We start from the raw sequence: 15195 nt of genomic DNA, 5'->3' as shown, positions 1-15195 counted from the left end.
GTAAACGGGGAACCGTTTTGAACATTTATTTTTTACTGTATTATTTTATTTAATTGAACAGTCAATAAATATCTATCTATTTATCTAACTGCTGAGAAGTAGAATTTGGCATCTAGCTAAAGATTGAGAATGATTGAAAGAGAGCCAGGAACACTGGTAGAGAGCAGGAGAGTAGAACTAAGCAGAGGAACACAGGTGACTAGCACAGCCCAAAGAAAGGGTTACTCTCAACTGAGTGGAGAGTCAAGTGCCTGGCTATGCCCTCAGTGTGGCATTTACTGATTTCAGGGGACCCTGCACTAGTTTATTGAATACTGCAGTAGTTAATTGAATCCTGGCATCCTCAATTTCTGCGATGGATCTTTGAATCCCACTGTAACCTGCCACTCAGATGGAATATACTGTCACAGCTTTTGGGGTGCTCTCTTGGAAACAGGATGGTTGTGCTGGTGATTCCCAGCAGATCACAATGGGGTGGCACACATGTGGCAACCACAATCCCTGGCTGAAGGACTCCTGTCACTCCTGGACGGATGACATCCTGAGTAGCAATGAATTGAGCATGGGATGGAAGCAGCACCAATAATGCCAAGGACCATAGGTGGATGTGAGTGGGAGTGAGCACTTTTGACAAAGTATGAAAATCTCTCTCCCTATTTCTATTTCCTTTATTTTTGTTTGTCTCCGTTTCCCCCTTTCTTTTTCACTATCACCTTTATCTACCTCAAATCAATCACTAGAATATGCAATAATAGTTTTTGTGGATCATTCAAGTTTTCAGTTGACTAAACATTGGAAACAACTCTACAAATATCAATTAACTTGTGTAATAATTGTCTCCTATGGGTTTGATTCCATTATTCTACAGGATACTTTGGAGCCTAATTATGAAAAAGTCACACACTGCAGCACAGCAAGGGAAGGGGCAGGAATGTGCCATATTTAAAGCAATATGGCACATTCCTGTCTTTTCCCCTGTAATGGTGCCCTTTTGGCAGCCAAGCGCTAATGCAGTCACCCTTGCACCAGGGTGCAAGGGTGTATGCATTTCATGAAGGAATGTTTATGTGCAAGAAGATGCACCTTACTGCACAAAAACAATCCTGAGAGGAATATTCTTCTTTATATATGTGCTGTAGAATGCCAGCACACATAGAAAGAGGAAGCAACAAGGAGAAATACAAATATTTCTAGGAAGGAGTATCTTTTTGGCGCATTCCCAAGTCTATCAGTACTGGTATATCCAGGAATGCATGAAAAACTATGGGAGTTGCATGGAAGCAACTACCCAACACCCATGGAGCACTGTCCCAGGGCAGATTAAGACTACACAGATGCTACTGGCTATTACGCAATACCGAAAGGCACAAATTCAAAGTAAGGCACTGACCGCAAGTTGTGCTGGGTTAGGCACGGAGTCACACAGACTCCCAAACAACAGTATCTTGGAAACAATGTCTATGGATGATGCCTTGCGTCATGGAGCTAAGGCGTCATTGCCAATGTCGAGGCCGGTTCCCTAGTAGCCACAGTGTAGACGAGGTGTCGTGTCTGTGAGGAGGTGAAATGTTGAGTCCAGGACTGAGAAAGTTAGCAGCGTCAGCGGTGATGCGTGGGTTCGGGAGAGGCGATGCAATGTGGATGAGTTTTTGAAGTCACACTTATTGGTAATCAGCTCTGTGATAACGAGATGCAGGCGCTGTTGGTGATGGTGCCAGTGCGAGTGCTGGAATCGGGAAGGCCAATAACTCCAGGCATCAGCAAGAGGAGAGGTGTGTTGTGCACTTCATGAGCTGTGCCTCCGGCTTCCATGCAGGTCGCAGCGTCACTGGTGGCATCGCTGATAGTGTCAAATTAGTTTTTCTTGCTTTCTTTAAGCTTCTTCCAGCTTCCAACAGAAGGAATAACCTCCAGCAGCCCAGAACCGGAACAGGAAGTCTTCTGGCAGGTCATAACTACAGTAGTGGAGTTCAAGGGAGCTAGTGGTGGAGTCTTTGTATTCATGAGACTTCAGAACAGGAGGCCAGCACACACACGCCCTTGGAGATTTTCCTTCAAGCAGGGTCACAGCAAAGTTCCAGTCTTTTTCCTTCCCTTGGCAGAAGCAGCCACTGCAGGCCAACTCTGCAAAGTACATGCAGAAAAGGGGCAGTACTCCTCCTTACAGCTCTCCAGAGTTCTGCTTGGCAAAGGTTCCTCTTGAGTCCAAAAATTATCTAATCTCTGGGGTTTAGGGTCCAATACTTAGACCCCATTTTAACTTTGTTCTCTTTGTTGCAAGGGCCTCTGTACTCAGTCCATACCAGTTCTGTCCTCTCTGGCACAACTTGACCACAGGAGGTGGATACTGCATTATACAAAGGAGACACAACCTATTCAGGTACAAGTGAAACTCCTCCTACCACTCTAAATGCAGCAATGGTATATTCAGATCAGCTATGAGTCACACAGGAAAGGCAAGATACTCATCAATCCCCCTTGTGGCTGTCTACAGCAAATGCACATTCCCAGGCTCTATCACTTCAAAGATAGACAGTCTATACACAAAATAGTAGTGACACACAGAATGGTTAAATAAGAAAATAACTACTTTCCAAAAGTGGCATTTTCAAAAACACAATTTAAAAACCATCTCCCTGAAAAGTTGTGTTATTAAATTTTGAGTTCAGAGCCTAAACTCCACTTCTCTATCCCATTAGAAAGTTAGACTTGTAAGAGTATAACTCCATTGTTAGACTTTGGGGCAGATAGCCCTTTAAAAAATTAAATTGTAAGCATTTCACTATCAGGACATTTAACACACACTAGTACATGTCCTACCTTTCACATACACTGCACCCTGCCCATGGGATACCATCGGCCTACCTGAGGGGTGCCTTACATGTAGGAAAAGATAAGGTTAGGGCCTGGCAAGTGGGTGCACTTTCCAGGTCGACATAGCAGTATAAAACTGCACAAAGACACTGCAGAGGCAGATCTGGGATACCTTTGCAGGGCTACTTATGTGGGTGGCACAATCAGTGCTGCAGACCCTCTAGAATCATTTGTTTGACTGGCACCCTCAGTGCCCTGTACTAGGGACTCATCAGTAAATCAAATATACCAATCATGGATAACCAATCACTGTAGCAATTTAAACAGGGAGCACTTTCACTTTGATACTAATTAGCAGTTACAGAGTGCCCTAAGTTTCCAAGCCAGCAAAACCAAGATCCGTCATACCATCAAAAATACAGGAGGTAGAGACAAACATCTATCTATTTATCTAACTGCTGAGAAGTAGAAAGAGGATACCATGCCAAGTATTCCAAGTCTAACCTTTGTTAGTTGTTACACCTGCAACCTACTTGTAGATTTTACCTAGAGGTGCTAAACATTGTGGAAAAGGCACTTAACAAAATTTGGTAAAGACCAATACTTTCTCAGTAAATGATTATTTCCCTGAGCTCACCTCTGTCATACCCCGAAAATACAAACTGATGTAGCTTAAGAACATAGGGCTAGATGTAGGTAAATTGTATATACCGATTCTAAAATACTGAATTTTACCGATTCGGTATTTAAGAATTGGTAAATCCAATGTAGGTAAAAAATCGGTAAAAATTACTGAATCGGCCCATAGGAATGAATGTCAATTTCCGAATCGGTAATTACCGATTCGCTGAAAGAGGGAAAAAGTCAAAGGTGGCAGGGTGTCACTTTGACACCCTGTTGCACCCCTGATTAGTGCTGGGGTGCACATGTGGCATACATACATGCCCTAAGGGCATGTATGTCTGTCACATGGCACAGGTGTAAATGCACATTTGTGCATTTACATAGGAATTCCTTATTTACCACCAACTAATAGTTGGTGGTAAATAACGAATTCTTAAGGCCCAGAAGTACTCTTTTAAGTGCTTCCTACATCTCATTTACCGATTCGGTAAATACCGAATCAGTAAATGATGATTCAGTAAATACCGAATCGGTAAATACCGATTCGTTATTTACCGCATCGGTAAAATAGCCTCCTACATCGGAAAAGGCTTTTAGCGGTCGGTAACGGTCGAAATCGGCCGTTAACGACCGGTAAAAGCCTACCTACATCTGGCCCATAGCTACAAGGCCGTAGCGTACACATGGGTGAATAAATTAAGCACTGGTACATTGAAAGAGCGGATACCTGATTTAAGTTTTATGACCCTAGCATAAAATACACCTAACAAGTTTACAATTTTTTCAAATGAAAATCAAACTTACACCTCGAAAAAAACCTTTGCAAATTATGCCCAAAGTTTGCTTAATAAACAAAGGTACATAGTTGCTGAAGGTTTGCATAAATGGGGTACAACACAATACAAAACACAGAGGCAATTTTCCATAGATTATAAAAGCCTGCAAGCACTGATAAAAAGTAATTTTGGTCCGCACAAGTAGTCACACAGACACCACAAAATATTTGCTTGAAATGGTTTTGTTTTAGGTAAGTGGGTATGGCACTGCTAAGTTTCACATTTTACATGTTAAAATGCTGTATCGTAAACTTTTTAACTCAACTGAAAATTAGCAATTTTATATCCAGTGGAATCCCAATGAAATTAAGACCACACCTATGATTTAATGGATTACTTCACAAATAGCATTAAAGATGTTATTAATGACATGAAAATAATTGTGCAATTAACAAAATGAATGACACTTCTATGGATACATTACAATCTCTTTGTGTAAGTGTTGAAATTTAAATATGTGCTTGAAGTCTTTTTTTTATTGTTGCACATATTGAAAGGGCTTACGAATTGTGTTTGCTATGTGAGATTTGGTTTGTATGGAAGGTATGGAACTATGGTTTTCAGAGCTAACAATACTTAAGGAAATTCAGGTTTTTTAAATTTTATTTCAGAACTATGAAAGATCTTCAACTGCGCTTTATAAGTGAATTGCAGAGGTTTTTGAAACATACATAAAGGCATTATAATCAAAGAGCGATATAATTTATTACTGGCTGTGTTTCTTTTAATGGAAAGTTAGAACCGTTTTACTGATGGTTGTGTGCATATATGTGGTGTGTGTGGTAGTTATAGTGGTAAATGATAATGCCTCTGTGTTCCAGCCTTAACTCATTCTGAATGGCCGCAGATATATTTATTTATTTATTTATTTATTTTCGATATTTTTATTGCGCATACAAATACCCGAAGGTGTCTCGGCGCATGTGGAGGCCAGAAGGACCGGACAGCAAGCTTACTGGTTGAACAACCATGTCTTTAGGAGCCTACGAAAGCTCATCAGATTGGGGGCAGTTTTAATCGGGAGTGGCAAAAGGTTCCAAAGCTTGGGCGCAGCAACCAGGAAACGTCTGTCTCCCCAGGTTGCTGTTCTCGTGCGAGGTACCTGCAGGAGACAGGTGTTGGCAGATCTCAGCTGCCTTTTAGGGGTGTACAGCTGAAAGGCTTCAGTCAGAAACTTGGGTCCAACGCCAATAACTGCCTTATAGGCAATGCAGAGGGCCTTGAATTTAATGAGGCCTTCTACTCTTAGCCAATGCAGATGACGAATGGCGGGAGTAGTAGGCTGGCGGCGTGGGATGTCAAGTAGGATTCTAGCAGCCGCGTTCTGTATGGACTGCAACTTAGATAAAACGAGTTTCTGAGAGTTGAGAAAGAGGGCATTCCCGTAGTCAATTTTAGAAAACACTAGGGTAGAGACCAGGGTCTTCCCAGCTGAGGTAGGGAGGTAAGGCAGCAATTTCCTAATTTTCTTTAAAATAAAGAACGCAGATGACACAACCTTGTTAACGTGAAGGTTAAATGACAGCTTGCTGTCAAAAATAACTCCCAGGTTTCTAGCCTTTTCAACTGGGACAGGTGGAGAGCCCAGCTGGTTGGGCCACCAGATGGAGGACCATTCCGGGGAGAGTTTACCGAAGGTCATGACCTCGGTTTTGTCCGAGTTAAGCCTCAGACAGTTGGAGGACATCCAGGTACTGACAGCGAGCATGGCCCTTTGGAAATTAGCTGCCACCACTGGGCCGTCCTTATGGATCGCCAGAACCAGTTGGGATAAACGCACTCCCTATACAAATCCACAGTGTGATTTACCTTTCCTCTACATAGCCTTTGACTGGCTTCAACAGTGGTTGCAGCAGGTGACCAGCCTGCTTGCAGCCACCACCAGCTGCACAAGCAATTTGAAAGTAAAACATAATCTAGTATATTTCTATTCATGTAAATGGTGCCAAAATTATTGACAAATCAACAAAATGATTTTTTGACTCTACTTTATCCTTACCCCTACCTTGTGAGCCTACAATGAATCTTGAGGACTACACACTTAGCTTAACTTGACGTATCAACAAAGAACTAAACATGTACATTTCCGATGAATTTGGGACGCCATTTACAAAAAAGATTTATACATAAACGTAAGTTTATTTCAAAATATTCTTTTTTTACACCTGCCATGAACTCTGACAGCATGTTTTGGCAGGCATAAGGACATTAATGTCTGCATCGATTGCTGCCACATCTGTGCACTTGTCTGCATTCTTAAATCCCCCTCAAGGGGTGAGAAAATTAGCATACGAAGGTGTGATTAGGCCTGGAAGTGTGTGAACTCATTCACAAACTCATCTCATTCCCTCCTTTCCACCCTGGACAGGTTTTTCACTCCAGCCAAGATTTGGAAAGCATTCCATGTTAAGTTTGATAGGGTGTAGAATGTGAGGTTTCTTATTGGGGAAAAATATTTATCCAGGGCATGAACAAAAAAATTCACATTTGAACAGGGAATCCAATTTTCCTTGTTTTGAGTTCATTTAAATGGTGATTTTCACAGAGTGAGAAGAGGATTCCTCTGGATGTGTCGCAACAATTCTAAGAATACAAATGGAATCAGGCTACTCTTGCAGATTGTTATGCATATTCATGGGAATTATTATGAATTTGAGAAAGCAGTCAATATACACTCCTATGTATAAATACATTAGAGTTTATATTTACCATGTTCATTTTACGATCCTCCGTGAGAATTTGTAGATGTGCACAGAAATTATTAGGAAAACACAAGGAGATGATGGACGGAGCACTTGAAACTTTTCAGACACTCACCCCCAGTCACAGATTTGGATTGAATGCATCATCGTTCTTTGTCTCATTTTGCCACCCCAGTTCAGACCCAGCTATATGCATATCAGTCTTGACCCTGTGCCTCACAAGAACAGTCCAGTCCAAACTGCCAGTAATTATTAGCAAAGCACCACTTAATGGATCTTTATAAATCTCAATAAATCAGATAGAAGTTAAACATGTCAGGTATCTGCAAAAAGTCATTCAGATCTATGAAATCAAATATTTCTTGGCGCACAGTTAACTTTGCCTCCTTAGTAGATCTCAATCAAAAATACATTTCTTTACTGACATTAACTTGCTAGCAGCCTGCAAAATTTCAGACATATTCATTAAAACAGTTCTTGAGTTATCTTCATATCATCATTTTTTTAATCACCCTCCTTTCACTGTGCCCTCATCTTTGACACATTTGAATATATATCCATACTAATATAATAAAGAGAGAGCCCAAACCTTTGAGGCGGGTAATCTCAGGAACCACAGCACCAATCATAACACCCAATACAGCGTTGGAAAGGGCAGTTGCAGCAGAAGGACATAGGCTATACAGATGCCTACCATATACATTTAAAAGGTTAAAGAACCGTGCCAGCAAAGTAGTCCCTTGTGGGCGTGTCTGCGTTGTGCTGTGGGCGTGTGCTGGGGGCGTGACAAACACTGGGGGCGTGTGGTACGTTCCGCCCTTCATGCCATGTCTCATATTGTATGCTAATCCCACCCTGCTCCCTTTAAATACCCCTGCACCCCATAATCATAACACCCTTACTCTTTAAAATACCTCAACACCCTTAAACACTAACTGATCTTAACCCTATAAATATACCTGTACCCCAAAACCCAAACCTATCCCTAAACCTTAAAAATGCCCCGGTACCCCAAAACACAAACCTAGCCCTGAAACCTTAAAATACCCCTGTACCCCCAAAACCTAAACCTACCCCTGAACCCTAAAAATACCCCAAAACCCAAACCTAGCCTTGAACCCTAAAAATACCCCTGTACCCCAAAACCCATACCTATCCCTAAACCCTAAAACTACCCCTGTACCCCATAACCCAAAACTATATCTGAACCCTTAAAATATCCAAACACCCCAAAACATATACCTCAGTATCCCAAAACATATACCCCTATACCCATACTTACCTTATCCAATCATTAAAAAAAACATGGTTTTACCATTCATGCATTTTGTTGTAAATGTATGCGTGGTAAAAGCATATAAAATGTAATGCCATGCGTTATAATGGCATTGTGGAGTCATGGTACTTTTGTAATGAAAGTATGCGGAGTGATGGTACGCGGAAAGAAAGTTGCGGAATAATGGGTGTTTACCCTCCCCGGGTAAGTACATTGGTGGCACGGCGGCCCACATCTCCAGCAACATACTCATATTTTTTCACCACCCATTTGAAAAATGCACAAGTCTCTCTCATTGATGGCCAGCACCGACATACACTTTTAGACACACCTCCCGCCACAAGTTCTAGAATTGAGAACTTTAGAGCTGGGGAGCTACGTTCGAATCTCGGCATCAGCTCAGCATCCTGTGATTCCAGGCAAATCGTTTTGTCTCCCCGTGCCTACCACAAATGAATGTGTTATTCTGTAATGTAAATTGTGCTCATGCCATGTTGTCGAGTTCGTGCTATATAATATTGCAAGGAAAAATAAAGTAGGGAAACTCGAGTTCACACATTACTGAACGCGCACTCTTAAGTGCATGAGCAGTGCACTGTGAATGGGAGCGTTTCACAGGCCTGTCACAGATAAGAAATGCTATCAAAACGAAATCCTACAAAACAATATACTACTGGCCGGCAGCAATTCATACCTGGACAACCTCGGGACGGGCTGCTAGTGAAAATATAAAGGATAAGCTAAAATAGCTATGTGTCCACATTGTGCTGTGTAGATATGTGGAACTGCTTCACTATTATTAACAATCAATAATTTTTTTGTGTCTCCGCCTTTATTCCACACTCTATTTTTTGGATCTTCATGAAATCTGCCTTTCCCACAATGGAATTAAATTTCCATAAGCCTACCAAATCTCTAGATTATTCAGTGAATAGCACCAAAGCTATTAGCGTATGAAATTGTTTTGTTCCTTTCTAACCTGATGGATCTACATCAACCATGATGGCAACCTGACCGAATGGACAGCCTTTAACAGAAATAACACAGTAGCAATCATGCAGACCATCCACTCAGGGGCCGCAACTGACCCATGCCCGCACCACTTCTACAGTATGGGAACATCACCAATCAGCACCACCCTGACCCCCATCATCAGCACCTCCGTCGTGTCTGCCAGTTTCTCAGATTAAAGGGATCATGCATAAATCAATGCCCTCCTCAAGGAGCCCCCAGATAACTCAAATCAATTTAGCAAGTATCAACCCATCTCCAGACGTCCCTATACAGGCAATGTGCAATCACTTCCTAAAGACCATAAACGAACAACTCACCTCGAACTTCACCATCCTCTGGACAGCACTCAATCAGGATTCAGGTAGAACCACAGTACAGAAACAGCACTCATTGCGGCCACAGATGACATTTGAATAATCCTGGAACAAGGAGAAACAGTGACCCTCATCCTGCTCAACCTCTCTGCAGTCTTCAAAACTGTCTCCCATAATACTCTCATCAGAGGACTCCGTGAGATTGGTATACAAGGACCCGCTATCAAATGGATCAGTTCGTTCCTCGTGGGAAGAGCCCAAAAAGTCAGTCTGCCACCCTTCACATGAGAGACCAAGAAATTGATATGCAGATTCCAACAGGGCTCATCCCTAAGGCCCACCCTTTTCAACATATACATGACACCGCTCGCCAACATCATCCAATCACAACACATCACTATCATCTCCTATGCCGATGACACCCAACTCATCCTCTCCCTGATGGACAAAACTAACTTCACCAACTGCTTGACAATGGTAGCAGACTGAATGTGAACCAGCTGCCTGCTGATCAACTCCAATAAAAAGGAATTTCTGGTCTTCCGCAACAAAACCTCCACATTGGACTCCACCTGGTGGTCATCAAAGCTAGGCCCAACACCGACACCCACACCCATTGGTCACACAAGAAATCTAGGGATCATCAACATGATGGCTCAAGTCAATGCAGTGTGCACCTTCTTCTTCGACTTTCTGTGCATTCTGTGAAAGATCTTCAAATGGTTATGTTATGTTATATGTTATGTTGAGTATGAGGATATGTCCTCATACTCAAAAATGCATTGTAATCCTCTGCTATTCATACCTTGCCTTCAAAATAATTTTCTGATTAAGAAGTGGAATGTAATTGTTGTAATGGTTCCCAGCAGCAGCATAATTGCATCTACCCCATTCTGCTACTCTGGTTAGGCAGAAAACGCTTGAACCAAAGTGAAAGCCCCATGGTCAGTCGTATGACACTTTTGTATGTTTTCCAACAGCACTATTATTTGGCCATGACCTGAAGAGAAAAATATTTCACCTTTTTCATAGATTTGTGTGAATTATTACTAATGGGAGTCTCCCAGCAACACTATTGCTGATATTGGTACATCATACATTTTAACAGAATAATCTAATATTTTCTAAAAATATTATAGTATAATCGGACACCCGCTCAATCATCTTGAAACATCCAAGTTGGGGTCATTCTCTATACCTCCTGCTAGAACAGGGCTTCATCTCTACATTTTTGTGTCAACAATCTAGACTTTGGTATTTTTATATTCCTTTTTGTGACTTCCTACCTCCTCCATGAAAAAAACAGAGATAGCCCAAACCTACAGACTTTGCAGAAAGACTGGAAAGCACACTTCTTCAAAGTCTATTTAAATAGTTAATTTGTGACCTGACGTGAACCTACCATCTTTACAGGTGGCATTGCTGAATATTTCTTGATGGTATATTCATGATACACATGAAGCGCCAGCAAAGCTACGTTCCCACTATATACATATTGTTAATAGTTTCTGTTAATATATCCATTAAAATATGTATTTCCTCTGAAATTAATATTGCGTTTTCTTTCTTTTGGTTTAAAATATCTGGCGAAATATAAGCATAAGATACATCAAAAGGACAATAATAGCACGGATTGCAAGGAAAAGATCCATTAGGGGAAATAACAGAGTAAAACAAATCTCTCAGGATTTTAATTCCAATTCATGTGGACTAAATTTGGAACGGGAAGCAAATATGACTTGGCAGCAATGGGATAACGTGCAACTTAGACACAGAATAAAAAAGTGTGGTTGGAAGAGACAGATATCAGATTGAAATGAGCATGTGTAGATATCTGGCGATTGAAGAACAGACACTCCCCAGAGAGGTTTAGGAGGGATTGGATGGGGTATTAGAAAATAAAGCAGTGTGGCGATTTTAACAATTTATTAAATTGCACCAGATGCATGTTAATATTTAAATATTTTGAAGAGGAGGTAAGAAAACAGGTAGCTGCCAAAATAGAAATATATAGTTTTAACGGAGGAGGGCATTAAAAAGTAACTACTTGGTTTTAGTTAGGATGCCAATTAACGCAAAAATACATCATGGCAGCACAAAACAGTCTTCAGTAAGGAAAACCATTAAACTTCTAGAACGTCACCTCGTATTTGAATGACTAGGCTTTGAACGTCTTTAACATGTGTCTGGGAGATTAATCAAGTCAATTTGAATCCCAAATTTCAGAATGTTTTTAACAGAGCGCTCCAGATGCTGTGAAAGGGAATTCATAATGATAATCATTTTTCTCCTGTGGCTTCCTGTCACCATTCTGCATTAGGAATGAGCGCCGGATATTGTGAGGAACATTGTCACTGCAACAGTGATTGAAGTCTGATTGAGATAAAAGCTTAATTGCGCAAGCTGCAATGGAAGTATGTAATTGAAAGGTATCACTCAAGCAAACTTCTTCCTGCAAAAGCCTTGCAACAATGTCTTGAACATCTCCAGGTTCATGCATTTGCAGTGGTATAATGATCCCATGCACCGGCCCTTGTATCCCTTCTGAGATTTAGATAGTGAAGATGCTAAACAGTACCTGGTAGGCCCCTTCATCCCTTTGCAGTGTCCACTTTTAACTACAGAATGGTTGCTAGCAATGGTAAACCTGACTTACAGTAAGGCAAGTAAATGCTATTGTTACCAGACAATGAGGTTTTTAAAAATGAAAAGTAGTAACTTTTATGTGTGCTGCACAAAACGACACACATAGAAGATACAAATTGCTATTTTAGATTGTTTATGTGCAGGAAGGGCCCCTGCATGCACATAAACAATCATTCCCCACAACAGAGGCACCCTTGCACTATGGTGCAAGAGTGTATGCGTTGGCGCTAGGCAGCTGAAATTAGCGCCACCGCAGGGGGAAATGCAGGGCTGCACCGTATTGTTGTAAATACAGTGCTGCCCTGCGTTTCAGAAGTGGCGGAGCGAGGCATTAAGGCAAGAAGGCTAACGCTGCGCTCCGTCACTTCTTTGTAAATATGCCCCCAAGCCTTCACAAAACTCTGGCTATAATGTGCTAACACTTGCAAACATATGCATGCACAAATGCTGTTGACCACTTGGAATACCTGTTCTTGAAGAACTTAGAAAAGAGAGGCAACCCTATGATGTAAAAAACGCAGAGCTTGTCATCACTTAATAGTCCACGGACAATTAAGTGCCAGCATATGATAACCACGAAATTGTTGGAAGACATATTGGAGTCTGGCATGAACTAGAAGCTTACATATTTTACTCTGTCACACAAAACAAAAAGTCTATAACGGAGTGTGACTGTGATGTGGCAATAAAAATTCATGAATCAGTTCAAATATTGACCCACTCTTTATTGCCACATCACTGTACAAAATTGAATATAGAGGACAATATGTTTTTCTCCCTATAAATCTATGGAGAATCATAGTCATCTTCAGTAGGATCTTAAAAATATTCTTGGCACATTTATACTAATTGGGAATTAGAAAAGTTTGCAGTTAATTCAGGCCTTTTAGTGTTCATCAAAAGGGGGCTCAGGATGTAAGTTTGCAGCCAATATCACCCTCCCACTTGTATCAGACCCTGAGATTCATCAAGGTTAATTTAAATACCTGCTAATGTGTGGCATTCTGGTAACAAAGAGATCATTTCCCACAGAAGCTTTCTGAATCTGGTGAGTGATCACAGTATATCAACTGCAAAGGATGACACCCTAATGTATATTACCAAAAACGGAGCTCCTGGATTTGCTGCTGCTCTTTTATCTTTTCTAGGAGGGATTGCAAACAGATTTTTAAAAAGTTCACGTGAGAGGGGACATCCCTTCTTGTGCCAGTCTCTATCTCCACCTGACGGGCATATTTTACTGTTCAGCTGTAGTGTAATTCAAAGTGATGACTATAGTACACCTGTGCAGCCTCTGAATAGGTCCCCAATGCCCGATCTAATGAGTGTTGCCCTCATCATGCCCCACTCCACCCTGATGAACACTTTTTCCATATTCAGAGACAGTAGAACTGCTTCTTTGTGGTGTTTGCTCACCAGTATAATAGGTGAAGAGCTTTTTGGCCTTGCCTCTGGTGGATCTTGCCAAAATAAATCTAATCTTATCAGCATTTATTAAGAGTGACACACCACCTCCAATTGAGGATCTTTGTATCTATGTTCAACAGGGAGATGGGCAATACAACGAGAATGAAGAGGAGTATTTGGCTTTGCGATCAGGGTGATCGTTGCTTTGGCCATGGACTGGGTCAGCTCCTGGGTCTGACCCAGACAATTAACGGCGTTTATGAAGAGAGGGGCAATCTGAGGTGTGAATGGTTTGGAAATTGCTGCTATGTAGCCATTGGAACTGGGTGCTGTGCCAGTCCTCCTATTTTTAAATACTGTGAGGCCTTCCATGACCGAAATGTGTTCATCTAAATAGTCTGCATCCAATAGAGAGATATTGGTCAAAGTCATTGATCATAAATATGAGGTTACTGCTGCTGAGTCATATAGCCTCCTATAATCGTCATGGAATGTGTATAGTTTCCCTTTCTATGATATCCTATTCGTCCCAGGAGCTTCGCTCTTTTTACAAACCTTCTGACGCCTGTCATGCGGTATTCCCTGGCCGCTTTAAGGGTAAGCGTAAATGTCCTGGCTGTAGCTGGCATCTTGCCAGTGTCCCCCCTCCTATATCCAGCAAGGAGGAGGGAAACGTTAAGCATCTCTGCTTACTCCTTAACACCAGATCAGTCCACAGACACGCCCAGGAAATCTTTGATCTCCTGGCCACTGAAGAACCTGTCTGTCTGATGTTTACTGAGACATGGCTGAGTGAGTCCTCACACCCTGACATTGTGTCCGCGATCCCCCCTGATTACAACATCTTCAGGCAAGACAGAGGGAGGGGCAGAGGGGGGGCGTGGCTCTTGGAGTACAAAAAGCCTACACGTGTTCTGTCATCCACACGGAGGCCATCACGGGCACCGAATCCCTCGCTTTCTCCTTATCCCTGTCATCCCAACAATCTCTCCAGGGGCTTTTAATCTATAGGCCTCCAGGTCCCGCAGGATCCTTTTTTGAGGAACTTCAGTGTTTAATTTCTACATTAGCCTTAAGAGCAGAGCACTGTGTACTAGCCGGAGATTTTAATTTCCATATGGAAGACAGCTCTGACCCGGATACCACCAAGATGATCTATATCACGGCCTCTCTGGGCCTGCTCCCTTATCTTTCTGGACCTACCCATGATAAAGGCCATACTTTAGATCAGGTTTTCTCTACCCTCCCGGTTGAGGTGACAGCACTGCTGCCGGTCTTATGGTCCGAACATCGGCTATCTAATTTTTTCATACCAGGCACTAAGAAACCAGCAGCCACTGCCATGAGACATCAGGAAAGTGCCTTTAGGGCATATCATCGGGTGACCCCGGAGATGTTGGCCCAGGCCCTTCAGGACCATCCAGTCTCCTATACCGGTGATCTGGATAATGATCTTGAAACCTTGCAGACGTGGCTCGTAGATAGGTTGATCGAGCTTGCCCCTGTAATGCCCCCACGAACCACCGTGAAACGGGTTTCGGCACCGTGGTTCACCGAAGTGC

General features: G+C 42.0%; 1 protein-coding gene across 1 annotated transcript in view; it reads left to right on the top strand.

The window, feature by feature from the left end:
* Window positions 1-15195, top strand: part of KCNJ3 (potassium inwardly rectifying channel subfamily J member 3) — a 547722-nt gene that overhangs the window by 234322 nt on the left and 298205 nt on the right. The gene's annotated exons all lie outside the window — the stretch shown is intronic.

The sequence above is a fragment of the Lissotriton vulgaris genome, chromosome 2_1, assembly GCF_964263255.1.
Source record: "Lissotriton vulgaris chromosome 2_1, aLisVul1.2, whole genome shotgun sequence".
Classification (NCBI taxonomy): domain Eukaryota; kingdom Metazoa; phylum Chordata; class Amphibia; order Caudata; family Salamandridae; genus Lissotriton; species Lissotriton vulgaris.
This window is presented reverse-complemented; position numbering and strand designations above follow the sequence as displayed.